We start from the raw sequence: 26610 nt of genomic DNA, 5'->3' as shown, positions 1-26610 counted from the left end.
ACATCTCATCTGAATGTAAAAGAGATTTGTTTTGCCATGCTGGTATTTTCCTAGATTTTACATGGCAGTTTACATGTCCAAAAATTATCTTTAAATGTCCTGGGATGCTTTTCATTTGCTGTGCATGACTCAGCCCTACAACAACAAATAAATGATCAGAAAAAAAGCACATTAAAAGTCAGATTTCTTTGGATGTCCACCTGGCAGACTTGATCTCTAGTGCTTTGAGTGATGGAGTGCAAACCTGATGATGCCATGTGCATCAAGACAGCACATTAATTTATTTCAGAACGACTTCCTAAGATTCAGCTGCCTTCAACCAAGCATCAAGTAAGCTCTGGCAGAATGGTGGCTGGAGTCTCCCTGCACTCATTCAGAACATGTTATTGCTGGTGTGGGAAGCAAATACAGCTGACCAGTAATGCCTGCTTCCAAAGAAAACACTCACTTTACTGTATCTGGTGCTTTAAAATGTACAAAAATAAATTATTTATTATCATGACTTTTGGGCTGAACCTATTTATATGGGCTTGCATCTGTCTGATCTGAAGACTGAGTCACTGACTGACAGACACTCTGTTGGCTGGTCCAGTTACTTACATTATGTCCATACCGTTCCAAAAGCTTAAATAAAAATAGCAAGCCTGAAACTTCTCCTCCGTTGGCATTTCTTCATAGAGACGGGGTGTTGCTTAAAGAAACATCAAATCACTCTTAAAAGAGGTCAGATCTGCAGGGTGAAATGGTAGAATTAATGGTGAGACTCATTGGCTGCAGATTTCCAGAACAGCTTTAGACCCCTGAGCAGCTGCACTGGATGCCAACAGAATGGGCAAACTGGTTTGCACGATGTGTGAACTGCTCCAGTGCATCCCTCCAACTATCACTCAATAGAATTAAAAACCTGTTAAAGCCCAAAGCTCGAAGCCACTTCCATGCCAGGCAGCCAGGGCCAAGCACAAAGGCAGCATTTCCACGGAAACCAAATTAGTTCTTTTTCCTTTTTCATTTCCATCAGCAACGTTACTTGAAATAATCTGGATCTGCAGCAGAGAGGTAAAGAAAGGCTACCCAGGGCCTGGATAGGCAGGGAGAGGTAACATGACTGGGGGAAATGGTAAAATGCTGGCCTCCCTCCTCATTTGTTGGATTCGGTAGGAACAGGATTGGGCTGACAGCATCTGCTGTGTCCAAAAATCTTGCAAAAAGTCATGGCACAACTGGCTGAGAGCATTCCTATTAAGTCTGTGCCCCAAAGTGGCTTTTCTGGGGTATGCTGTAGCCATAAATGCTGACAAAATCCCACAGGAGCATGTAAGCGAGAAAAGCCTCAGATATTTTGAAGGTCAGAGGCAGTACTGCCATTGCAGTGCAGAGGTATGGCATTATTAAAAGGCATTTTCCATCTCGCAGCCTTTTCCTGTAGACATAAATACAGATATTAATGATACCGTGATAAGAAACGGATAGCCCTAGGGCTCTAGACAGCCTTCTACCTCTCTCAACACTGTGAATGCTACAATTCCTTACCTGGCACATTCCAGTATCTCCAGACCACAAAGAATTAACCACACATTAATGTTGTAATACAAATCTGAGCATCTGTCAGCCAGGAACAGAGGAAAAAGACAAATCACAGTCATGTCCCACTTACATTAATTTGACTGGTATGGCATTCTCATGCCAAGCACTCCAATCAGGATTTGGAGCCCACCATTTTGGGTAGAGAAAGACACAGATCTTCCCCTGTGAGCTGCAGAGGCACTGATGTCTGATCTTCCAATTGAACTGTTCTATTCTGAAGTCTAAACCATTGCATACATGGTATCAAAATGTACTCACAGCCCCAGCAACAATACTAGATGGCCCACAACAAACACAACTTGCCTTCTGTCCAAGGGGATCCCCGAATGCAGTGAGTACACCCACTTGTGGGTGACTCCTGCATGAGATCAGACAGATTTTTTTCCATCTGAAGATGGTAACCACTTTTATGTAAGTGTGACAGGTGTCGAATCACATTTTCTCCCTATATTTCACAGATCACTTTGTTTTTAAAAAGAGGAAGCAATGCAGTACAGCTTGGTTTGGTGTGGCTGAGGAGAGCCGGCAGTGACGAGGAGGATCTCCTCCTCACCACACACACCTTGGAGCAATGGCCAACATCTAAGTGAAGTACAATATTCTCCACTTGCTCTGTGCTTGCAAGCATGGAAGACTATGGGTAGGATGTGTGTTTGTGGTTGAGGAGGTATGCAAGCTATGCTCTGTGTGGATGGAATATGCCTGGTGCTGAAAGCTGTGGGATGGAAGAATGAATGTAGTTGTATCAGGAGAAGGAGGAATGCTTACAGTATTTTGTGTCCTCCAACGTGGATTAGCTTGGACAGGGATGTAAGGTGGGAAAGACGTATCCTGAACACCTGTTTCTACATCTGTATTTTTTTCCTCGTTTTGGAGACAGCTTGCCTTGCTCCACACTCCCTGTCCTCATTCTGCACTCAGGTCCCTTCCATTTCACACAATAAGTTTCTGCTCTCATGAACGTCGTGCTTCCATGAGTTTGTGTGGAGGCAGTGCAGCTGCAGGGCCCTGCACACATCTGCCCATGGATGTGCTGGGAAAGTGGGGAGCAGAGAGATGTCTGCTGGGGGCAGGCAGGGAACACCCTGGTCTATGAACCTTTCTCATGCATGGTGTTTCCTGCTGCTTTCCTCCCACAACTCAAGCTCAAGCAAAGTCTTCAGTACAGACTCTCTGGGGAATGGGATTAAGGCAGCCTCATTCTTAAAGTCCCGTGCAAAACGTGCAATGAGTTGGTGAACAGTGCTATTTGATCTTTGGTCAGCAAAAGGACATTTAATTGATTCATCAAGAAGCTGAGGCTAAAAATCTCTCCAGAGGCAATGGAGATACATGCACTTTCACTGACCTCTGAAAAACACGATTTATGGGAATACCCACTTATTTACCTAAATTCCCACAAAATAACCTGAAAGAATTAGCCCTTGATCTGTGATGGCAAGGGGCTCCACGGAGGTAAACTCACCGAAGGATGAAAAAGGAAAAACAAATCCAAAAGAAAATGTGTTCTTTAAAACTAGAAATACATTGAAGGGATAGAAAATGATTCGCGCTAAGTGGTGAAACAGAATATCGCTTGGCAATGCTGTTAGGCTGTGGATGGACAGAGAGACTAAGGGCTTCAAACTAGTTTGGTTTGGCTGTTGGCAATCAGGAACTCGAAAGGAAATTTGAAAGCTCAGTAACAAGAATTTCAAGTCGGAAACTTGAAATTCCAGAGACCTATAGCCACATGCCTGACCTGCGCTCGGGGGGAACCTTCGCGCGCACCCTTCTGCTCAGCGTCTTGGCTCCATGAACTCACTCTGCTTCGGAAATTAAATCGTTACAGGATGGCTGCCACCCTCCAGCACTATGCTGGGTGCCTGGTTGCCAGTGCTTCCTGATATATCCCAGAAATGTTGGACTGCAGTCTCAAAGACAAACTGCTTTGTGAAAAGCGCAATGATCTCTCACAGCTTTTCTACAAAGGAGACTGGATCTTGGCTCCTGAGGTGTCCTGCAAAATAACTTAATGCAGTCAGCTGCCCAGTTGTAGTGCCTCTGTCTTGGAAAGATGGGTTTTGTTCCTTCTGTTAGTTCCTTCTGTTGAGTTCCTTCTGAACTCAACGACCAGAGGGTGCACATGAAATGCACAGGGCTGCTTATCAGCCCAACAGCAAATACTAGTTTTTAAGCTTGCTTTAAAAAAAGAAAGGCTTCGTGAAATGCAGTCTTTTCCCTCGAATTCCCAGTGTTTTTGAAATGCAGTCTTTTCCCTTGAATTCCCAGTCCCAATGCTCCACCGAATTCAGTCAACAAATATGAAGAGTAACAGCTACTTTGGATGCCAGATCCAAAATGCACACTATTTTACATGAAAAGGAATCATTGTGAAATTAGGGTGGGCCAACATCAGTTCTGATGTGCAATGCTTGACTCGTCCAGGATCTTGCATGGACATGGGAACTGAGGCAATGGAACGTAAAATCCCAGAAGTCATCAAAAATAGATCAGATCAGAACAAAACCTGTAAATTTGTTTGTCCAGAGAGTGAGATGTTGGTTAGGTCATATTCAGTGGTGGCTCTGAATCAGGACTGGATGTGCCGTCATGCCTCAGAGGTCCAATCTGAAGTTATTCTTTCGTGTCTTACAATGCTTTATGTAAAGAAGCCATAGAGTCCATCTGGATCAGACCTTGAGAGCCTCAAGCCAGTTTTGGATCTGGACTCTGTGGCTTTGGCTCGTATTGAGGCATAACTGCAAATGTGTTTGGTGGTCTGATTCAAATCTCCAGCAAACAGGTGAGTTGGCTTTGTTCAAAACCACCATATAATTCTGTGTGATTGGCACCTTTCACTTACAAGAAGGCTGAGCTGCATAGCCAGCAATGAATTAAATTGGCAAAGACATGAGGAGGTTTGTATAGCACTTGGATCTGTACAGGGTTTATATTCTCTGATTTTTGTGAACCCAAATCCACAGTGGAATAGGAAGCAAGAGAATAAACTACCTACCAAGCATCTGATACTAAGAACAATGCCATTCTTCTTAAAACAAACAAAAATCCCTCTTAATGCGATAATCTTACAATAACCAATTATTTCAATGAACAAATGACACCAAGACAAGAAGTATCCCGGAGTCAGAGGCGTGAACTTTTAGCTGTTAGGTCAATGGTAACATATCTTGTTTGAACAAGCCTGACAAAGATCTGCTGAGCAATATCCACTGGGGCCAACAGTGCTTGGCTGTCTGCATTGTGGTGGAGAGATAGACTTGGATAACAGTGTCACTCACTCCTCCGCTGACACCAGCCAAGCATAATGAAGCGTGGCCAAAGCCTTCTTCAGCCTGATGGCAAGAGTGGAATGCTGAAAAGACCTAAAAATGGCTGATATGGATGAATTAGAATGAAATGGTTGCAGTAACAATGATCTGAGACAGCATGTCCAGCACTGAAGCCAATGCAGCCCCATTCCAGCCCCCTCCTTCCTCTTTCATGGCCTAATGCTGCATTTTCATGTATGCTGCAAAAACTTAGGCAAGTACATCCAGCCCACAGCGGTGTCAGGGGATGTCTACACCGCAGACTACAGCACAGAGGTATCTGGATATGCTGAAAAAGAGCTAATTTGTGTGCCTCTGGCCATGTAACTGCAGCCTGAGAATTTGCTTTCATAACTGGTTCCTATCTTTATTATTTACTAACTCTGATAACAGGATCAACACTATAACAGAGTCGAGGTGTCTAAGGGCAAGGAGCTGCTGATATAAACACAGCACACATCTGCCCCCCAAACTTCTGCAGTCAGAGCAGGCACAGCAGGTGAGGTGGAGAGACAAACAGGCTGAACTCAGAGAAACCAACAGATGATGTGAACTATGTTAGTTCTCTCAGGCAAACTGATTTGCTATTAAATCCAAATATTAGCCAAAAATGAAGACAAAAGGCAAAAAATTACATGTTTTTTATTATTTATTTTTATTTTATTTTAAATTTCTGTTTTTAGGGAAAGTTTTCCCAGCTCAGATCTGAAAATGGGGAATGGAGGTTACAGTGGATGCACAAACCCAAGCTATGAAGAGGTGTTTTCCTACGCTTTAAAACCCAGCCTGAGGTTTTCAGGAGCAACTACCATTTCAGTTGCCTCATTAACCTGATCCAGAGTGTATGAGTTTGGATCAGTAAAAGACACATTCCAAGCTGTTTTCAGAGAAAGGTCAGATCTCCAGATCAGCATCACCTCTCTGGGACCAGGCTCTCTTCTAGGCTGTGTTCCTCCTGCAAACCCACCAACTACAAAGCTGCGTGAAGCAACAAATCACCTCGTTCCCAGGAAGCTCTGTCTTGAATTGGGAAGCGCAGATTTAGCCCAAGGAAGGTTCACCCATAGGCCACCAGTAGCTTTTAAACCTGTCAAGAACAGCACTTTCTCAATCATTAGAAATAGCTCAAAAAAGCAACACAAGATATGTTTTCCGAGTAAGTCGAGAAAATATGAGACTGTAACAAGACAAGTAGGATGCAACGGCTAAGGATGGATTCCAGGTTTAACTAAAGAAAAGGAGAAGTAAAGGGATACTGCTCAGCACAGCTCAGTGATGATAACAAATTAGTACAGATTAACACGTTTCGCAGTTCCTAGGTGTTGGTTTGGTTTGGCACTATGACTGATCCAAAGAAAGAAATCTTAGCGTGTTGTGCATATGGAATGTACTCAGGAGCTGAAGGGAGCCACAAAAAATAGACTGATACATCTCTATTTGTAATGTTAGCTGATGGCTGCTTCCAGTCCTTCTGTTTCTCCAATGCACTTTAGAAAATAGCTTTTAAATTCATCAGATCTTGGACATACGGCTTGTGTAAGGTTCCAGCCAGTAGCCGTTTATTTTATAAGGGGATTTAAATATTGTAAAACAGAATAAAATGCAGGTGTTTGCATGACAGACAAGCGAGCCTTGCGTAAGGTCTACAGAGATGTGACTTCCAGATTAAAAGGCTTTGCATGGCTTGTGCTGCCTCAGAGGGGGTAGTGGGTCTTTGGATCAGGTAGTGCAGCATCTTCTTTGGGATGACAGGTTCCTGGATTCAAGCCTCTGCAATGCGTGCACATCAGGGAAGCATATGCAGCAGGACAGATAGTGGCTATATTTACATCTGCACAGTTTTGAAATTTGTCTGAGGTAGTTCAGTCACCACGATCCTCGAATCTCAGTAATTGCCATTTACTGCCTGCAGCTGCCATATATTCTGATGAGGATGGGTTCTAGCATGGGCAGCCCAATGTTACTCTGCTATCCAGGTGGCCGAGCTGAGGCTGCTATCAAGGGAAGCTAGGAATAAGCAAAGCAGGATCACAAATATAGGCAAAACAGAGTCACACTGACTTTCACAGTGGATTTTGGTAGCAATAACAGAATTACAGCTGCTTCTTGGAAAGCTTCCCCAGTGATCAAACCCAAAGCTTCTGGACCACATGCAATTATTCTCCTCAAGAGGAGAGACTACATGGAAAATCTGACAATGTGGTTTAATGATAATGAAACTCTACTACTAGTGGTGCTTTTACTCCTGATTTACACCAGGAAGGTGAACAGATAGCCAAGGTAACACTAGATAATTATTAAATATATAATCTGTGTAACCATGCCCTCTAGAGGACTAAGTTTACCTTAATGGAGTCAAAACCAGCCCTTGGGGCTGTAAACTCTTAGCATTTGAGGGAAAGGTACTGTGAATGCTCACATTTCCCCTTTCCACCTGAATGCAGCTGGGAACCGCCATCTGCTCACTGGTGCCTCACCCTACAGTGTGTTGAACCAACCCCCAAAATGGCACCAGTAGGTGGGTTTTCAGGTGTGTACCCACCCGGTGTCACTGTCAATGGTTCATTCAGCTAAACCCCATCCAAAGGCTGAAGGATTGATCTGAGATCATGTGCTCTACCAAAAAGAAGGTCATAGAAATATGACAGTTTCGCAAGGCCTGGCCCAAATGAAAACGTTGAGTATTAAAAAACAGCATTCATTTTCTTACCTCATGCTTTCCACATCTTCCTTCCTTTCCTTTTTTCTGCATTTGCTGGCAACTTCCCCAACTCTGCTTGGTCAGTGCGGTTTGCATTCCCAGTTGGCCCGAGCTGCAGAAATGAGAGTGAAATCAATCTACGTGCAATCTGCTGGCCGTGGCTGGGATCACAAGAGTCCGCCTGGATGCTGGCAGTGGCATCAGCCAGCTGTGCTCCTGGGTGCTTGGTGCAGGCAATGAAACTGCCCTAGAGGGGTGGGTAAATGGGCGGGAAGTTGGGCTGTTCTGAGCCCCATATGTCTGCTGTGCAAACTGCGCTCCATTGTCCCCAAGGGCAACAAGGCTATGAAACAAAATCCAGCAACGAATAGAGAGGAAGGTCAAAGCTATGAGTTAGCAGAGGGAAACAAAAGGAAATTCTCCCTTATCTTCTTCAGTAAGCTTTTGCTGGTCGGGCTGTCCATGGAGAGTTCCAGATGTTCCTCTGGAAGTTCTGCACACCATCCTGCACACCAGCCTTGGGAAGCAGCTCTGAAGCAGTGTGTCCTTTCAGGCTCTCCAGGGATGAAGCCCGTAGAGGTTGAGCCCTCACTTGCTTTGTACGAGAGAATATTTTGACATCTTTTACTCAGCGCCTTACATTGTGTCTCAAGTTAGATTGTTTTCCCAAGAATTTAAGAGAAACAGAAAGCAGATCATGGCTATATTTTGGTAATTTTGGTGAGTAAATCCAAAATATCTGCGACGTGGGATTTTCAGTGCTAGCATCAGTAGCTTTGCTTTTTCACTGAAGCCACTGGGATGTCAGACACTGAATATACTGCAGCTGTCAGACGTTGGTTTTGAAATCCACACCATGAATGTTTTCATTTGATTTTTTGTTTTTATTTTTCTTTCTTTACTCCCACTTTTCTCTATTCTTTCTTTTTCCCCGACTTTTCTCCCAGTACAAGAAAATGTGTTTTTTTCCCTTGGTTACTTCCACTCTGCTGACCTGGTTTCTTGCCTTCCCTTGGAAGCATTTAGGTGTCTCAGCAATGGAGACAATGAATCAGTGAACACCAGAGGATCCGGGAATACCCCAACAGCCTGTGAGGAGCAGAGAGGATCACAGAATCATAGAATTGCTCAGGTTGGAAAAGATCTTAAAGATCTTCAAGTCCAACAGAACCACACCATACTACCCTAACTCTACCAGCCCTCCTCTACATCATGCCCCTGAGCAAGAGCCAAGGGTGCTAACACTTCCCTTTGCTCTTCAAATTCTCATTAGCAGGAAGTTATGCTGCTCTGAGCTGATGCCGTTCTTGCTTTTAGATCAAAAAGACTTCACTTGTGGGAGGTTCAGAAGACAAAACTCAAAATATTTTAGTGGCAAACAAAAAATATATAGCATGGTGCAGAGCTCCCAGCAGAAGGAAGGTTTGGGCCTATCAGACACGCAGGGATTACTTGCTGGGAAGGCACAGATCTAGCCCCAAGGAGCAGCTCGTGCCTCAGCTCAGTGCCTCCAGAGCTCAGGGCTGGCTCTCAGTTCTGCAGATACAGCTCCACCAGCAACGACTGCACCTCAAACAGGCAAAGGTTTGCTGATAGCTCAGGAGCGGGGAACCAGGACACCTGTGTCATGGGAGTTATTGGATATAACATGGGAAATCTGACGCAGAAGTATCACGTTAACGCAGAGCAATGCAACACAGCAATCGAACTATTGGATTTTTAAACCCAATGTGAGGGGTTGTTTTCAGGCACAGAAGTCTGGAGTAGAATTCTGTTGTGTTTGTTGTTCTTCTTAAAGCATCTTCCAGAAAAGAAGAGTGAATGAACTGCGGTTCAGCGTTAACAGTTCGCCCAGCATTAAGCGTCCTGCATCTTGGCCTTGGGGCAGGGATGCACATCATTTTAAGCATTTTGAGTCATCCCATTGATTTCAGCCAGATTACTCATATGCTCAGTGCAAGCACAGCCCAAAGTACCATGTGGGATAAGCCTGTTTTATTTCTGAGAAACAGAAGAGCTGGTTCATGCTCTGATTTACAAAAGCTGCCTCCGTTAAGCCGATGGAACGTGTTTGTACCTCAAGCATTTGAAAACTGTTTCATGCAAATGCAAGTAGACTGACTGCAAACAAGTGATTTTTTTCACCTACAATCAGTTGAATCTGAATCAAATGAATGGGTGTGTTGAAATGAAGAGTGAAAAACAAGTGTGAGTTGCGTAAACTGATAATGCTACCATTAGGATTGAGTAACATGCTAGACCTTTTTATGGAAGTGGGAAATATTTCTCAAACTCTGAACGTTTGACACAGTTGCAGTGAAAGACTTTCTCGTTTACAGCACGACTAAATCACATCATAAATGAAATTTGAAGGTAGTTAACAAAATAATCTTTATGTCAAATGAGTGAAATGTGGGTTTGCCATTTGAAAATGTCATTCTTTGGTTTTGTAGTGTCCTTTAAAGGCTAATCTAAAAGAAAATTAAATTAATCTCAAGCTCACCACCTTTAAATTGCAGAAGTGAAAACCTTTCAGGACTTGCCAATTACTTAGGAAACTTTGTAGCTGGATTATTCCCAAATTGCACACCCTTTATTTTAACCACTAAAGGCAAACACATGGTTTTGATGGGCCGTAAAAGAACAGGTTGCTTTTTCAGTACTGAAAGAAGCTGTAATTACTTCCCTTGTTTGGTGACTTCCTGATTTCCTTAGGTTGTTATGAGTGATACTATTCTGCTAAGGTAATTGGAGCTGCCTGAGTGAAGCCGATGACCTGAGGGAATGACCAGGGCTTTTGAGTCTAGGTGACTTGCACCTAATGAGTAAGAGCCATTCCTGCTTCCCAGGAAAAGAGGACACTAAAACTGCCTGAAGTGCTCAGCACGTGTACTTTAAAGGCTTATGTTACACAGTCCAAGCAAATTATATCTCTATATGATATTCAGAAACCCACCTATGTGAGTTCCAGATACAGATAAAATAAAGGTATTTTCTTCAGAAAAATAGAATAAATACATCATCCAAGTAAAACTGAGCTTCAGGTCTTTCTCTAAATGATCAAAAGCCAAATACTAACACAAGGAGGTAACCAGCAGTTGCTGAAATCAGTTCTTGTCTATAATGCAATGGATAATAAAATATGGCTGCAGTGAGTTGCAATGGATTTTGTTCTTCTAAGAATTAAACTATTTAAGAGTTACATAGGAGACCAAACAAGTTTCCAAGGGCTAGCACCGACCCTGAGCCAGCCCTGGAGGACAGAGCTGCAGGAAGACAGGCTCAAGGAGACTGGCTGCTCCCTTCGTAGATGAGACAGGCAAATATCCAACTTCTTAGCAGTGTTCTAAGGCATTTTTTCTCAGCTTGCAAAGGAAGTGCCTAGGCTTAGCTGTAACTCCTTTTATTTTTTGCACATTTGTTCAGATGTGTGTCATATTACCTTTCTATTCAGAAGGACAAACTTTGACTTGCTGCATGCTTTCTGAAGGTGAAATACATTATTTAAACCTGTGATTATTGATTCAAAGCATCTGAGATCTCAGGTGTGTTTTCTAACTAGTGCTGGCTTGGCCCACTGTGCAATAGGCCAGTTGCAAACTGGCTCCAGTACATCGATGGGAGGAGGTTAAATTAGAAAACTGAGCATGGAAGTTCTCCATCATGAATCATACATAGCTTCTCTCTTCATGTTCCCTGTACAGTCTGGTGGAAGAATCCAACACATGCAGTCTTGCAAGGGGTGTGGACACACAGAGGTTTCAGTGAGATAAACATAATTTATGCCATTGTGTAAATTGAATTTACAGATCATTACAGCTGTCTGTTACTCCAAGAACAAAAGCTGATGTACTTTTTACTCCAGGGTAAAGCATGCACAGGCAAATATTGAGGAGTACTGAGATGCTGTTGGCTAACGCTGTATCTCATGGAGATTAAGCCATGTTGACGGAGTCATAGTCTCTGCTAGAAGATAATGGATAAAGATGTGAACATCCAAAGGCAGTCCAGAAGCTAGGTCTCTGACACACTCAGCAGTGATGGACTGATATCAAAACTCTGACCGGTGAAGCGTTGGATTATGATACTTTTTTAAAGTGACAAGAATATGATAACACTTAAATGACCCAAACTATTTAACATTGTGATTTCAGACATTATTTCAAGGGACATCTTGCCCCTTAATGCAAGGTTCTGCAGACGTTTACAGATAACATAGTTCAACACCTGCAGGCACCAACAGGGAGGCTAACACGCAGCATCCAAATGTCCTGCATGGCTGGGAAAGGAATAGGGAGCACAGCATCCTCCAGCAGTCACCATGCGGGCACTCCTCGGAGGGACAGGTGCCTGGATAATCTTTGCAAAGCTTCACTTGCTCATCTTTTCTTCCCCAGAGTTCAACTGACAACCTGTTTCAAGTAGTACAAAACCTATCCACTTCTGTAAAGTTTCTTAATAGTATAAGCCTTCCTTGTGAAACAGAACCAAATTACATTTCCAGTGGCTGGTATACAAATTGGACACCAGAATAGCATGACGCAGCCTTCTACCTGAACCTCAGATCAAAATTAATGGTTGAGGAGAGGCCTTGTAGCACAGGAGCCTTTGTTAAGCTAATCAACTGAATAACATCATCATTAAGGAATAAGGATTACCCAAAGAACAAATTATTAAAATTCATGGTAGATTCTGAAATAGGAGAAAAGAGGTACTACTGATGGCATTACAATAACATCAATGGAGGATGGGAGGTTGAGCCAGAAACCTGAACCTGAGCCTGTGAGGGCACATGTGCCTCGGAACGCACACGGCTGAATGAAAGGGGAAATCCAGGAAAGCAAGAATGCAGAGACAGGCAGTAAATTACAGCTTGCAATGCTCTATGGCACGCTGTGATAGGACAAGGGGAAATGGGTTCAAAATAAAAGAGGGAAGATTTAGATTGAATATAAGGAAGAATTTTTTTACAATAACGACAGTGGGGCACTGGCACAGGTTGCCCAGAGAAGTGCTGCATGCCCCATCCTTGGAAACACTCAAGGTCAGGCTGGATGGGGCTCTGAGCACCTGATCTAGTGCAGGTGTTCCTGTTCTTTGTGGGGAGTTGGACTACACGACTTTCAGTGGTCCATTCCAACTCAAATAATTCTACGATTCTATGAAGGGCTCTGAAAGGTTAAGTGCCTTTGGATTATCTCTTCTAGTTGCTCTAGAATCAACAGCTGAACTAATCAACTCACATGCTCAGCTGAGTCAGAAGGTACTGGAAGATCATACAGGTAAGCAGTTACCATAGAATCATAGAGACCCTTGTGAGCTCCTCAGTGAGGGAACAGATGCTCCTTGCTTCCTGCCCACTTCCCTATAAAAAGATCTGACGTGTCCACGAAGATGGGGGATGATGATAAATGGCTTTGTTTGCTCTTTTCCAACAGGCAAGGAGATACATTTGCGGAAAAAACAGATCAGTCATAAAAATAAGCAACCAAAGATACAAGTAAAACAGAACAGTCTTCATGTCTTAACTTTCCATACATAAATTTCTGAGTTCCCACTTGGGTTGTTATTATTATTATTACTACTATTACTGTAATAATAGGATTCCCAGTCATGGAGCAGAATCAGCGCACACACAAAAAAGTAAGAATGGAGACAAGATCCAGCCAGGGGGGCAAACATTGCTTGGCCTGCTTGCTTCTATGTGCTGAGCACCCATAGCCACTGAGTCTGCTGGGGAGGCTCCCTAAGGCCACAGCTGGGACACCTAGCCCTGATCCTTTCCTACTCCCAGAGTATGAGAGTATTACCCATGGCTGTTGGGAAAAGGAGGTTCAAGAGCAGTCTCAAACTTCTTTAAGAAGTGGCCCGCATCTTGATTGCTACACCTTCTAAGATGGGTTTAAACTTCACAGCCTGGAACCAAACACAGGTCCGGCTTTCCCCCAAACCCTAGGTCAGCTTGGATTCAGATCTGTTTGTCCAGGAGAGGAGGACTAGCTGCAAACTTTTGGATCCACATTCAACCCTTCCCAAGCTTACGCGGGAACGCTCAGACCCATCTCTATTTGTCTTGGGTAGGGGAGTTGCTGTGATGCTATCTGCAGTGGAACTTTCCATTAGCAACAACATGAGAGACAAAGAGCTCATGCTTTGACCTTTATAAAACTATTCCTTAACAAAATTTACTCAAGTAAAGAATTCACAATCCTCTTTGGTTTTACTTATTTAATTGATACAGACATAAAATATTTTGCGTTGTTTTAATAATAGTTTGGTTTTCTGCTATTTAAAAAAAACTTCATTTCTCTGAACATATTTTTAGCAAAAATATTTTGCTTGAACTTTTTTCCTCTGCCTTCAAAGGCTGCTGCACAGTTCTGGGGTGCTAAATACTAAACTCACATTCTACCACTCCATCTCCTCCCATTTGGATGGTAATCACAGGATCTTGATGCCAAACTCTGGAAGATATTTTTTCCAGCAGCAGCATCTGGCTTCTTGGCAGACCCCGCGAGCAGTTGTGTTGGCAGCGGTGGGAGCTGCTTGAGTCTGTCATGTGTTTAGGCTGCTGCAGAGCTGTCTGAACCGCCTCACTGCCTTAGACAGTATGTTCTCTTGACTTCCATTTCATTTTGATAAATTTGCGCTTTCTGTTGTCTGCCTGTTAATGCAACTCTGTAGATCCCGAGAAGAGCTATGTATAGCTGCTCTAATGGAGAGCCGTAAGGGAGGTTTGCAGAGAGCTTCTCAGCCCACAGACCCCAGCAGAACACTGCTCCTCAGCGGGATCATCTTGCAAGCCGCTGAACGGCAGCCACCTCAAGAAGGGTCGGAGTGAGCCGCTGGACTCACAGGAGACCCGCGGGGTTCAGGCTCCTGCCACGTGCCAGGAATGCTCTGACTAATGCTTGTCACGAGAAGACCAAGGCTCCAGCCTGCAAACTGACTCATGCAGTTCTGCTGAGAAGCCCCTTTCTGCCTCCTGAGGACCTTCTGTGTTGGGTCCTGAGGAGGGCACAGCAGGAGGGACGTGCTGCTCCGGATTCACAGGCTGGCACTTGGAATTGCATCTTCCCTATGGCCAGGCTAAACGAAGATAAAAGTAAAGAAGAAACTTATTTCCTTCTGAGTTAATGCATTTGAACACTTACTCCAGATTATCAGCTGTCCTTGCTTAGCTCTAGAAATAAAGATGTCTCAGACAGGGTCAGGTGAGATTCTGGCTGTGAGAGTATGCAGAATTTGCAAACAACTTTCCAAGGAGGCAAAGGTCTCTTCAGGCTGCAAAGGTGGGCTCAGATCAGCCCGCACTGCCTCATTTCCTGGCAGCCACAGTCCACCCAGAGCTACCAGCTGACAGACTCCATTTTCACTAAATGTAAGAAAACAACCACACGTGGGGTTCACTGTGCCAGCTCTCAGACAAGACTCTCCTCAGATCTCTGAGGATCTGGCTGACCTCAGCTCTGAGGAGCAGGCATGCTCCATGGCACCATTCGCAGGCTGTCAGGCCAGGAAGTGCAGAGTGCTGTGCACTGCTGAAATGCAACTGGAAGATGCAATTTGACATTCTTCCTTGAAGTTCTGGTTTGCCCAAGGTATCTAACCACGTCTCAGCAATCTTCAGAAACACCCTTCTTAAGTGTGTTTAAGAAGGTTAAGAGTAAAGAAATTGAAGCTGGATGTCTGAGAGCACAAGGTCTCCCAAAAGCTCTGCCCTTAAGGGAATGCATTGCAGCTGCAGTGCAGCCTCCAGTTAGATCTGATCTACTTGCTGCTTCTGCTACAGCTATTGAGGAGTAAGGGCTGGAATCACGACATAACCAAGCATATCTCTAGGCCCCTTCCCTGCATTTACTCTTACCACATTCCCAGGGGATACACATGGAGGATGTACTTCCCTTTGTTTTCATGGGGAATTTGTGACAGTAAATAACTGCATCCAGCCCCTCTGCCTGCTCAGTGAGGGACTGTGCAGCACCCACAGCACCCACCTCACATGGGCTTCTCTCCCTCCTGCTCCCCTTGCCAGGCTGGGTGAGCTTCTTCCCAACAAAGGCTTCTGTGAACACCACAGTGATCATGTGGGTGTCTTTCTGAGAAATCCTGAGTACAAATGAGAGAATTTCGTGATTTCATAGCCTTAAAAGCCACATGAAAAACAACTCTGTAAACCAAGCACTCTGTTCTCCTGTGCCGGTGTAAATTCCTGATTCCTGCAGGAATGAGGCTGAGGCTGAGGGGTGCACATGACTATCAGTGTGGGTCGTTGTGGAGTATCCCAAAGACTTATTTTGGTAACTGGATTTAGCTGTGCTGGCCATCACCCTCTGTTGTGGAACTGCTGACTCGCCAGACTATGCAACAGTTTTGTTTTGTTTACATTCCTTGGCCTCCCTGAAGACCTGCTGCCACCTGACTGGGAGGAGACAGCAGTGCCAGCCAGCAGCTCTGACTGCCCCGTTCCCCTGCACAAAGTGGGCAGATGGGGACCAATTAGCTCTCTGCTATGCCAGCAGTGTCCCCACCAGTTGTATGGCAGTGGCAGAGTGGTGCTTGAAAGGAAAAGGGCTCCCTCTCCTCAATTCCCTGCCAAAAGGATGAAGCAGCCTCTATGTGGCAATCCTTCTTTGTCCAGAGCCCATCCACCTGGCAGCCTGGGCAGCAGCAATTCTTCAGTGGTCTTCTACCTTTCAACTGCAATCAGGAAGGAGAGACCGATCGCAGCTCTACCTATTTTAATTTACAACTGCTCTTTGGCTTTGTCTGGCCTATTATGTCAGGTGTCTCAGTGAGCAGCAGTGTTGGACACAATTCATCTGCAAGGGTGAGAATAAAAGAAAAGCTAACAATGGTTTGAAATCATACTCACAGTCTGCACATTCCTTCATGGAGATCATCTCATGGATCATGTACGTGCAAGGGACACCGTGATGCCTGTGAACAAAACCAGCTGAATTTCGGCCACGTTTACTGAGCTGTATCTGCAGGTCCTTCGGTGTCAACTAAGAAGCTCAAGTTGCGAGGTCGGAGCTGTGAGAGCTGCCAACTCACCGGCCATAGCAGGAGGATCTCTGGCTTCGTGTTCCTCAGGAGAAAGTTTGTGGCCCAGCACATGATGAGAGTATCTATCTCAAAAACGTTCTTGCTGGATCTAAATAAAATCACGCTACTCCGACCCCAAAGCTTATTTATATACAGAGACTTCTGAAAAGCCACTTGTGGTTTGACAAAGCGTTTAAGAAGAAAACAAAACAAAAGTTTGGAAATAACCTGCACTGTTTGTTTACTAAGTCTGAATAGGGAACTAATTTTGTTTCCCTGGCTTTTATATCCCTCTCTGCAGCTCTGGTACGGCTGATTCGTGTGACTATCTCCAAAAGATCACAATCATATAAAATTTAGGAATGAGTTTCTTCTTGTTTCTTCAGCAGTTTAATTTACCATCCCTAATTTCTTAGCACTTGCTGGGATATGACTATATGCAGCCGTATAAATCTGAACATTTAAGTATGTTTGAATGAGAATCCTGACTTGGACTTACTTCCAGGCAGTTTTGCTGACATATAGATTCAGGGAGACCTGATCGGGTTTCAAACTTCTTCAGTTCTTTTTCTAAGATCAACATACATGCCAGACGTTTTGTGATTCACTCATCACTAATAAACAACCATTTTACTATTGCAAAACCTCACTGGACTGCTATTCCCAATCCCTATCAGAAACGCTGCTTTAATAAACTCAATTCATGCGTTTCGTCTGAATTCACAGGAGTCACCCCGGGAGTGATTTTGGACCAAAGCATTTAATTTGCTTTGTGGGACAGAGGACCATTCCTTTCTCGTGTATACATGGTTTATTTGTGCCTATGCATTTTGCAAAGGAGAGCTTAAGTCATTTGAGGAGCTAGCTCAGGGGATGTGAGGAACAACATCGGGAAATGAGGGGAATGGGTTACTTGGAGGGGACCTTTAAGCCCCAGCAGGAGCTGTGTTGTTGAGAACTTTCTGAAGATCTTGCCCATGCAGCATCTCTGTATTCCCAGAAATTCCAGAAATGTTTAATCAGATATTTAAAATTTCCAGTATTAACCAGAAGTGCTGCCAGTGGAAAGTTGGATTCCTAGCAACAAGACTCTTGTCTTATTAAGGCAGGTTTGCTTGTTGTTAAAAGGTGTTATTTCCCAGAATTGTGTTACAGACAGGATGGAGAAGTGACAGCTTGTGGCAGTTGTGTATTTTAAGAGTATCCAGCAGTTCTGAACAAATCCCAAGACATGCAGTTTGTTTTTAGTTAGCATAAGAGAAGTGCAGAGATAAGATTCTAAAAGGCAGTCATGGGACTGATGCACGCTGGTCCATCCAAGACTGGGCCTTACTGACATGCCTCTCCTACTGACTTCTGAAAATCCCAGTTTAAATGTTAGTATTTAAAATGCATTCAGTAAGCAACTGGGTTCAGTTTGATGGATGTAGTAAGAGCTACAGAGGACTGGAAGCTTCCAACTGCCCAGCTCTCACATGGCTGTGAAGCAAGGCCAGCTTGCCCTAGGAACTGCTTAAGCTTTCGCAGGATCAGGTGTTCAGATGGCAGATAAACTGTGCAATATAGGTCTGGTTTGGACAGTAGAAGAGGAAGAACCCAAATGAAACCTTCGCTGCACTGACATTGATTGATAAACTCCTGTGCCTTCCACAGGACTAGGGTTTTGTGCAAGTACCTGCTTTCTTACCAGTCTCACAGATTACCCGAGTTCACTTAGTGCTGCTGACGTGGATTCAAGGTTTTGTCATTTAGCCTGGCAGGTTCACTGCTTCCTCCCCAGTCAATATTTTCAGTCACTATATATTCCTTGCAAATTAAGGGAAAGTTCTTTCTGGATATTTCTAAGAATCCCATCATCTTTTTAAGGTAGCCTGAACTGTTTTGACAATGCAGCTTTCCATATACATGTTGAGATGAGACTTAAAGCAATAAATCAAGGGTGAATACACAGTAGGCAGGCACTTACTACCTAAGCTCAGGCAGCATACCTGCTCTCTCTCTCACGGTACTGTAATCAGACAGTATTACTGTGTACAAAGATTTGCTGATTTGAAATAGATCATGATTGGGGGATGAGCCACAAAGCCAGAAGGATGCTGGAAATGCAGAAGGGCACAGCATGCTCTCATGCAGACAAGCCAAGGTGACCCTGCCAGAGGCTGAGACAACTTCCTAGACCTCAGCAGTATTATGAAGGCCTGAAACTCATTTACTGGTTAACTGATTTAATTGTTTGCTTGGAGTACAGAGGCCATCATGTGAACTAATTACTGCTGCATTTGATGCTGTAACTTTTTAAATGGGATACACAAACATGCTACAGCATTACATTCATGCAATGCAGACAAGAGTTGAGCAGCTGAACTTACAGCTGAGCAGCAGCACAAATTGCATTACAATCCCCTGGTGTTTCCTCTGGCCTCCCCTTACATTAGAGGAGTTGGGCTTGGTGGTCAGCACACTCTGACCAACAGAGCTGCTTTTTGCATACACTGAGAATTTGTCGTAGTAATCACAACTACATAAAAATACTTTACAGACCCCCTTGTTCCCCACCATTCCCATAAACACATTTTCTCTGTTGAGCATTTTATGGTTCTCATCTCTGCTCCGGCTCAAATGTCCTTAGGGTAAAAGCTGAGGTTCACCTGCCCTCAGACCACAGCGTGAAGATGCTCCAGTAGGTATGCTGCTCTATGTTCGTGCTCACCTTGGGTCATGCATCTGCCAGTACTCCTTGGAGTGGCTGTGTTGGAAAGCATTGAGATGACCCAGCAGCTACACAGCGCAGCTCCAGGTGTCCAGGTCTAGCAGCACCAGCCCATGCTACACCAGCACTGGCATGAGCTTTAGGGCTGCATCCAACATAGGAAGTTTCATCATGAACAGGAACTCATTAAAGCCTTTCCACGTGGAAACTTCATAAAACACAGGGCTGATGGAGCTTTGGTTAGTTAACGATGGATTTGACCCAAGACTCAGATTATCTGGATAAAGAAAAAAAGCATTACAAAACGTTTCTGCACTTTTACTTACTACAGCTTCCTTTACCAAGGGCGAAGAATCTTGCCGTGTGTTAGATAGGAGTAAATGGCTTACTATACCTGTAAATTATTCTTTGCTTAAGTGCTGTGAGTGCTGTGCTTGCTGTGCCTGGCCCACTTATGCAGAAAGGCGCCTGTAACTCGGTTGTTGGCTGCAAAAACTGTGCAGGAAGGTACAGAGCTTGTTTGCTGATTTATTTCTCAGCTAAACCCTCAGGTCTCCAGGATCCCAAATTATGGACATGAAAAGCTGTGTGATAAAAGGCCTGAGAGACAAGGACAGGATGCCTGCTTGGTATCTGGAGGGGCAGTATTCCTTTCTGTATTTCTTAAGAAAAGAGGAATGTTTGGTCAATAGATAACAAAGCACATATGAAAGAGACATGGCTGCTCGTCTGGGCAAGAGCCCTGGGATAGGCTTTCAGTTTGCTCAAGGTCCTCTCATATTTACCATTCGCTTCTGGACATTCCCAGACACCAGATCGAAGAAAAGAGCTCTTCAGTGCAGGGCCACAGTGACAAACAGCCTTCAAGAGGTGACATGGCCCTGAAGCAGGGGAGGCACTCACTCCCCAGAGGTGGAAGATCTGCAGCTTTTGCAAATGGACATGGGCATATATGTAGAAATTACAACTTTGGGTTTTTTTTTTTTTTTTTTTTTAAATAATTTAGTTAAAGTAAGGAAAAATATTCTTGCAGTAACCTGTTCATAGGCACTGGCTAATTTAGCATTAAATCACATACTCTCCCTGGCACTGGCGCAGAGGAAGGTATTTCCTGAACGGCTCGTTTCAAGTTTCATTCATAGGTACTGTCTAAAATTAGATCTGCCACTTTCATTCAGGTCCAACTGCTTTGCCTAGTGTAACATTTTTTAGAAACAGAAACTCAGTGAAATGTGCTCCATCATCTGCACTGTTCCCCAGGGCCTGCTGAGTGTAGTGCTGCGAGTGGCACCAAGCGGAGCATCAGAGCTCGGCTGGCAGAAGAGGCTCATAAACCCTGGGCTCAGTGCAAAGCACCTGCTTTTATGGGTGACTGCAAACTCGAAAAAGAAACAAACGCTGCTTTTTACTCTGTGCAAAGCACATTCTGTGCTGTAGAAATAAACACACGATCAGAGGCCAGAGTCTTGACAGCAGAGCCCTGAAATGTGGCCAGAGGATGCACCTGTCCTGACAACAGGGAGCTGCAGGCCCCAGGAAGCCTTGAACTACATATCCCGTGATGCCTTACATGGATCATAGAATCACAGAATGCCTGGGTTGAAAAGGACCACAGTGATCATCTAGTTTCAATGTGCAGGGTTGCCAACCAGCAGCCCAGGCTGCCCAGAGCCACATCCAGCCTGGCCTTGAATGCCTCTGGGGATGGGGCATCCACAGCCTCCCAGGGCAACCTGTTTCAATGTGTCACCATTCTCTGTGTGTGAAATGCTTCCTCCTCATATCTAACCTACACTTCCCCTGTCTTAGTTTAAAACCATTCCCCCTTGCCCTACCACTATCCACCCATGTAAACAGTTGTACCCCCTCCTCTTTATATGCTCCCTTCAAATACTGAAAGGCCATAATGAGGTCTCCCGGAGCCTCCTCTTCTCCAAAATGGCGTGCTGAAGCAAACAGCCAGTTTCCATGCCCCACTTGATTTATCTCCACCTACTGCAGTAAGGAAAGGGATAGGACCTGAGTCCTTCAGAGGGATTTAAGCCCCCAAGCCCCTTTGGTGCCAGAGCCTTGATGGCTCCTGCCTTCACCATCCCAACATGGACATGGGACAGCACAACCTATCCACCAAAGGCAGGTGATAAAACAGCGTGAAGCACACCACAGCTACAATAGTGATGCAACTAGTAAGAAAAATAACACCCAGCAGTTGGAACTCCTTCCTGTGCACCAACAACCGTCTGCCAGTGGCACTTGTACCCTGATGCACTGCAGCCATCCAGAGGCCCAGGCACAGCTGAAGCCCCGACGACTGCAGGGATCACGAGGCCTCTGGTGCACCCTCAGCATAAATTTCTGGCAAGAGAACAGCAAACAGATGCTTTTTTGGCAAAATCCATGAGACAGAGAGAGCTGCCTATTTTTAGCACTTGTTAATTGTTTTAAAATCCATCTGGCAATGGCTGCTAAATAATTTAGCGTTTTGACCCGCGTGTCTGAAGCAATATGTAACACAATCCCCTGCAGCAGGCGACTCGCAGGGGTAGGGGACACAGGCTGAGCTGAAGCCTAAAAATCCTGCGGCCTCTCCTGGGCACTGTGGAGGGAGGAAAGCAGGGCAGCCTGATGGTGGGGTCACGGAATCACGGAATTGTAGGGTTGGAAGGGATCCCCAGTCCAACCCCTTGCTAAAGCAGTTCCCCACAGCAGATCACACAGGAAAGCATCCAGACAGGTCTGTGATATCTCCAGAGAAGGAGACCCCACCAGCTCCCTGGGTTCTGGCGCTCTGTCACCCACACAGGAAAGAAGTTCTTCCTCGTATTTTATGGAACGTGCAGTGTTGCTCTTTGTGCCCACTATCCCAGTCCAGTTGCTGGGCACCACCAAAAAGAGCCCGGCCCCATCCATTTGGCTCCCAACCATCAGATATTTATGAACAGGGATCAGATCTCCTCTCAAGCTTCTCCAGACTGAACAGCCCCAGGCCTCTCAGCCTTTCCTCATACGGGAGATGCTCCAACCCTCTCGGAAGCCCTCTGCTGTGCTCTCTCTAGAAGATCTCTCTCTTTTTTGAACGGAGGAGCCCATAACTGGACACAGTATTGCAAAGCACATGAGCAGAGAAAGGTACCTGCAGTGTGTTCCCATATGCCATGGGCAGGCACCTCTCTGGGGATGGGGCCTGCAGTATGCTTGCTTCATAGATATGAGAAGAAGCCAGAACTGTTAGCACAGCGTGGCAGCTTAGATTTTAAGTCAAAGTCAGTTGAAGTTCTGACCCTGATACTAGGTAAAAACTCTTAGTATACAAACCAAAGCATGCCCAACCGGGAAGTCAGGGGAAGCCATGGAGCACACACAGTTAGGATGTAAAGCACTACTTCTTTATGCACCTCACATGGTTTCCACAGCATGGATTTGGAAGGTGCCACCTGCAGCATGGCTCACCCTCACAGCCACACAGCGTGGCCCACCAGGGCTCCTGCCCCGGCTTTGTCTGGGTATTCACACACCAATTGGACACAGTCGGGTTTTGGGGAATGTGTTTCTCTTGCATTTAACTTCAGCTCTGAAAAGCCTTCGCCTCCCTCCTCCCTTCTTCCTGGAGGCCCATGAATCACCGAGCCGCCAGACGAATGAATCACCCAGCCAGCTTTTGGTCAAGCGTGCCAGTCTGAGAGGCTCTTCTGGGATCAAATGGGAGCGGGGCTGGCTTTGTTGGTGACTGGCCATGTGTTGAGTAGTGCAAACCCCTCACTGGGGTCATCCCTACTCTCTTTGTGAGCGGTCTCTGTAAGGTTGTAATTGCTCTTTTGTTGGGAAAATTTGTGAACGTATTAAGAGAGGGAGGCCGGTGGGTTCTGAGGACGGAGAGCTTCAGAGGGCCATGCAGGGAGGTGGAGGCAGCCGGGGAATTGTTCTCTGGAGTCTCAGTTCATTGAGCTTGAACTTCCAAGCAAACCCAGCCCATCCATGTGTCTGTGAACTGGCTGGCAAGGCTCAGCTCACGGAGCCCTGAGAATCCCACCAGCAGACACCGAGTGCCCCAAGCCGGGCTCACGTGTCCCTTCTGCATGGAAATTAGGGGCTCCCCTCTGCTAACCAGCTTTATGAGTGCCACAAGCCCCACACGTTTTATTAATTGGAAATATGGTATGCTAAGAAACAGTTGTGTCTATTTATTCCTGAGTAGAAAACTTGAAATCTGTCACTCACTTGTCAAAATCCTTCTTCAAAAATTAAAAATAGCTTGGGCTCCAGTCCTCCCGTGATAAAATGTGTAGCGGGATCCTTCCCTTGCATTCAAAGTGAGTCTGATCTCCCTAGGAACCACAAACTCCATTATTACAGCACTAGGCATAGGCTGTGCTAGTTGGGAAGCCATTCTTCCCCGCTCCCACCTCCCTGCCCCTGCCCACATGGACATCCCACCTGAGAAAGTCGGCTCATGGCCCACAGGTGCAGGAGGCCTTGGTTGGCAGCTGGACAGATGGGGATGGCACCTTTCCTATTCATCGGGACTCAGAGCAGGATGGAATGTTCAATGTTGACTCTAGAATGGATGATTGGATAGTAGCTCTTGCTTTTTGCAGGAGAGCAAAAGGAAGAGGGAGCTGGGACATGGGAAGAGGTGAAGGATCTTCAGTTAGATCACAAGGTGAGATCTGTGACCTAACAGATCTACATGCTGCCTTTCCCAAAATATCACATACACCCAAACATCCAAAAGCTGCTACTCTCAACCAGCCCTTGGGATAGCACTGCTGGCATCCAGCTCTACAGGGAACAGCACAGCTCCTGCCCAACTCCTTCAATCTTCTCCTTGTCCAGCACTCTCACAGAAACACAAGAAGCACGGCTTTAGCAGTTTAGCATGGTTTTAGCAGTACCAAGGTAGCTCAACCAAGCATCATTAGAAATACTGAATTTGCTTGGCGTGAAAAACAAGGAGAGGTTTATGCTAGCGAGGGCAAAGATTCTTGGTTGAAAACTTGAAAATACTCCTACAAAAACACAGTTTAACTAAATAACACTGAATGACTACACTGACCTTCTTTGCCAGCTCTCATGATATTTTAGACACCACTCAGCTACAGGATCCGAGGCTTCTCTTGACATCCTGAACTTGCCTGTTGGGGGTAGTATGTTGAGGTCTAGCATTCAAACACCTTCCCTGCCTGTTTTTTCTCCTCACTCTCTTTCCCCTACACAGAGCTTATCTGAGCAACTCCTTGTGCCCTTTGTTCAAACCCATTCTCTCTCCTTTCCTCTTTTTGCACTTCTCTTGACTCTTGATGCCATTCCTGAGCCTTCCCCTCCTCCTCTCTGAGGGCTGCCCCGAGTTTCTGTTTCTTAGCACATTCCTTCTAGTCTAAGTGGTCTTTTTCACTGCAACACTTTAAAGACTTCATAAATCATACGTCCAAGCAAACAATCACTCTGTACCACATCTTATCTAACCTACGATCTCTAATTTGCCTTTAGCACATCCCAAAAACTCATCTAGACAAGAGATCTGATACCCAGGAGCACTTAGTCTTCATCCTCTTGCTCTTTGTCCCTTCCTGCCACCTTTTGTTAGCGGTGCTATCTTTGGCCATCACCTAGCCCCAGAATAAGTCGGAATGAGTTTTTAAAACTGCTCATATGCTGATTAATGGTGTTCTTGTCTGCTCCTAAAATGCAGAGTGGTGATCCTGCGTTTCCCATAACCAAGTCTGCTCTTTTCCTTATCATCCTTGATATCTCTTCTTTACCAGACACAATCATTTCACAGGGAGATATCACAATGTTCATCAGTATAGAATACACAAAGAGGAGGGTGCCTATCATCTTTCCATACTGACTAAAAGATGCATGCCTTTAGGCTTTAAAAGAAAAAAAACGTAAAGAACTGGCATGAAGGTAACAGAAGACTGGCTATCTGACCCTGCTGCATCAGAGAGCAAAAATGTAGCAGGTATTCTGCCTTCCAGGTAGTGAAAATAAATCCAGGAGCAGATAAGGCATATATGAACCTGAGGCTGTGACATGAGAGCATGGGATGAGCATGCTCTTCTCCAGAAATAACAACTGTACTTTTATCAGTTTCTTCATTTGCTTCTTTCCACAGATGTATTTTCTGCATTTTCATCATTTATTTAAGATGACTTCATTTAGTCTGGGAAATGCTGCAGGTGCAAAATCTATCGTTCCAAGAAAGAAGTGGCTGAGCGCTTTTTCAGTGACATCCAAGTGGTACTGGAGTCATAAAAATCCCCTCCCTTCCTGACCTTCCCAGAGCATCTGCTGAGGTGGGTGTCCTGCCTACCTGCCTGCCTGCCTCTAACCAGGCAAATGTGAGCTCATTCGCACTCCATCCATCTGTCCACCTCATGCTGCTGTTGAATACTGTGATGCTGTCTAAACTCTGCAAAGTTAATACCAACAGCAGAGTGCTTATGGAACTCATGAACAAGAATGTTTAATCTACAACACAATGAAATACTGAAAAATCTGACTGAAATGAAATGTCTGGACTTCATTCAGTGCTCAGGATGAAGTAAAGCAAGAAGTGCAGTTGGGATAATAACATAAAGTACATAATCACACAATATCATGCATCTTTTAGCCCTTGTTTTCTGACAACATCTGAGTGAGTTTTACTGGCAAAAATACTCTTAAAAATCACTTCAAAATCATACACAGGAGTATTCAGAGAAAATGGATTTTAAATTGCATACACAAAATTCATCCCGTAAGTAGGAGTGTACTTCTCTACCCACACCAAGGAAAGGACATGCTGTGACTAACGTGGCCAATCACCACCAAACAACAGAGTAAAATTATTAATGAACCGTCCACCTGGATTCATTCAAGAGCATGTCTGCCAAATAGCTTACGGAAATTGAAAGATATCTGCATTCTGTGAGCTGGGAAAGGGACCACATTCTCTAAATAGACTAATTCTGCACACGATCCAGTCTCTTCTGTGAACTGGTGGTGTAACCGTGTTACACCATCCAAAGCACCCTGGCCACCACTCAGCAAAGTTGGTCCCTGTTTCAGTAATATCCCGGGTCACACTTTTTCACCATTCTGCAGCAGCTGCTGAAAGTGGAAGGTGCCTCAAAAAGCACCACAGAATGTTTTCCTAAGCCAAAATCTAACCTCTGCGGCTTAGAAATTAAAATAAGCAGATGAGGATTGGTTGGGTTCTTTTTCTTTTTCCCAAAACGATTTCTGCTATTTCTCTATGAATACTGGGAGAACGA

The 26610-nt window shown here is 44.9% G+C and overlaps 1 long non-coding RNA gene across 2 annotated transcripts; it reads right to left on the bottom strand.

Annotated features, from left to right (window-relative positions):
- Positions 1 to 5614: 5614 nt before the first annotated feature.
- Positions 5615 to 16558, bottom strand: LOC122185196. Of its 2 annotated transcripts, none has more exons than XR_006180783.1 (3): positions 16472 to 16558; positions 7606 to 7708; positions 5615 to 5982 (listed from the first exon to the last, which is right to left on the bottom strand). It is a non-coding gene; the product is annotated as an uncharacterized LOC122185196 (long non-coding RNA). The 2 variants fall into 2 exon arrangements; XR_006180782.1 differs by lacking the exon at positions 16472 to 16558 and adding an exon at positions 15594 to 15699.
- Between the last annotated feature and the right edge of the window lie 10052 nt (positions 16559 to 26610).

This window comes from Lagopus leucura, unplaced genomic scaffold (assembly GCF_019238085.1).
Source record: "Lagopus leucura isolate 7727_CA_CO unplaced genomic scaffold, USGS_WTPT01 Super-Scaffold_100027, whole genome shotgun sequence".
NCBI classification, from domain to species: domain Eukaryota; kingdom Metazoa; phylum Chordata; class Aves; order Galliformes; family Phasianidae; genus Lagopus; species Lagopus leucura.
Note: the sequence above shows the minus strand (reverse complement) of the source record. Positions and strands in the feature narration are given on the sequence as shown.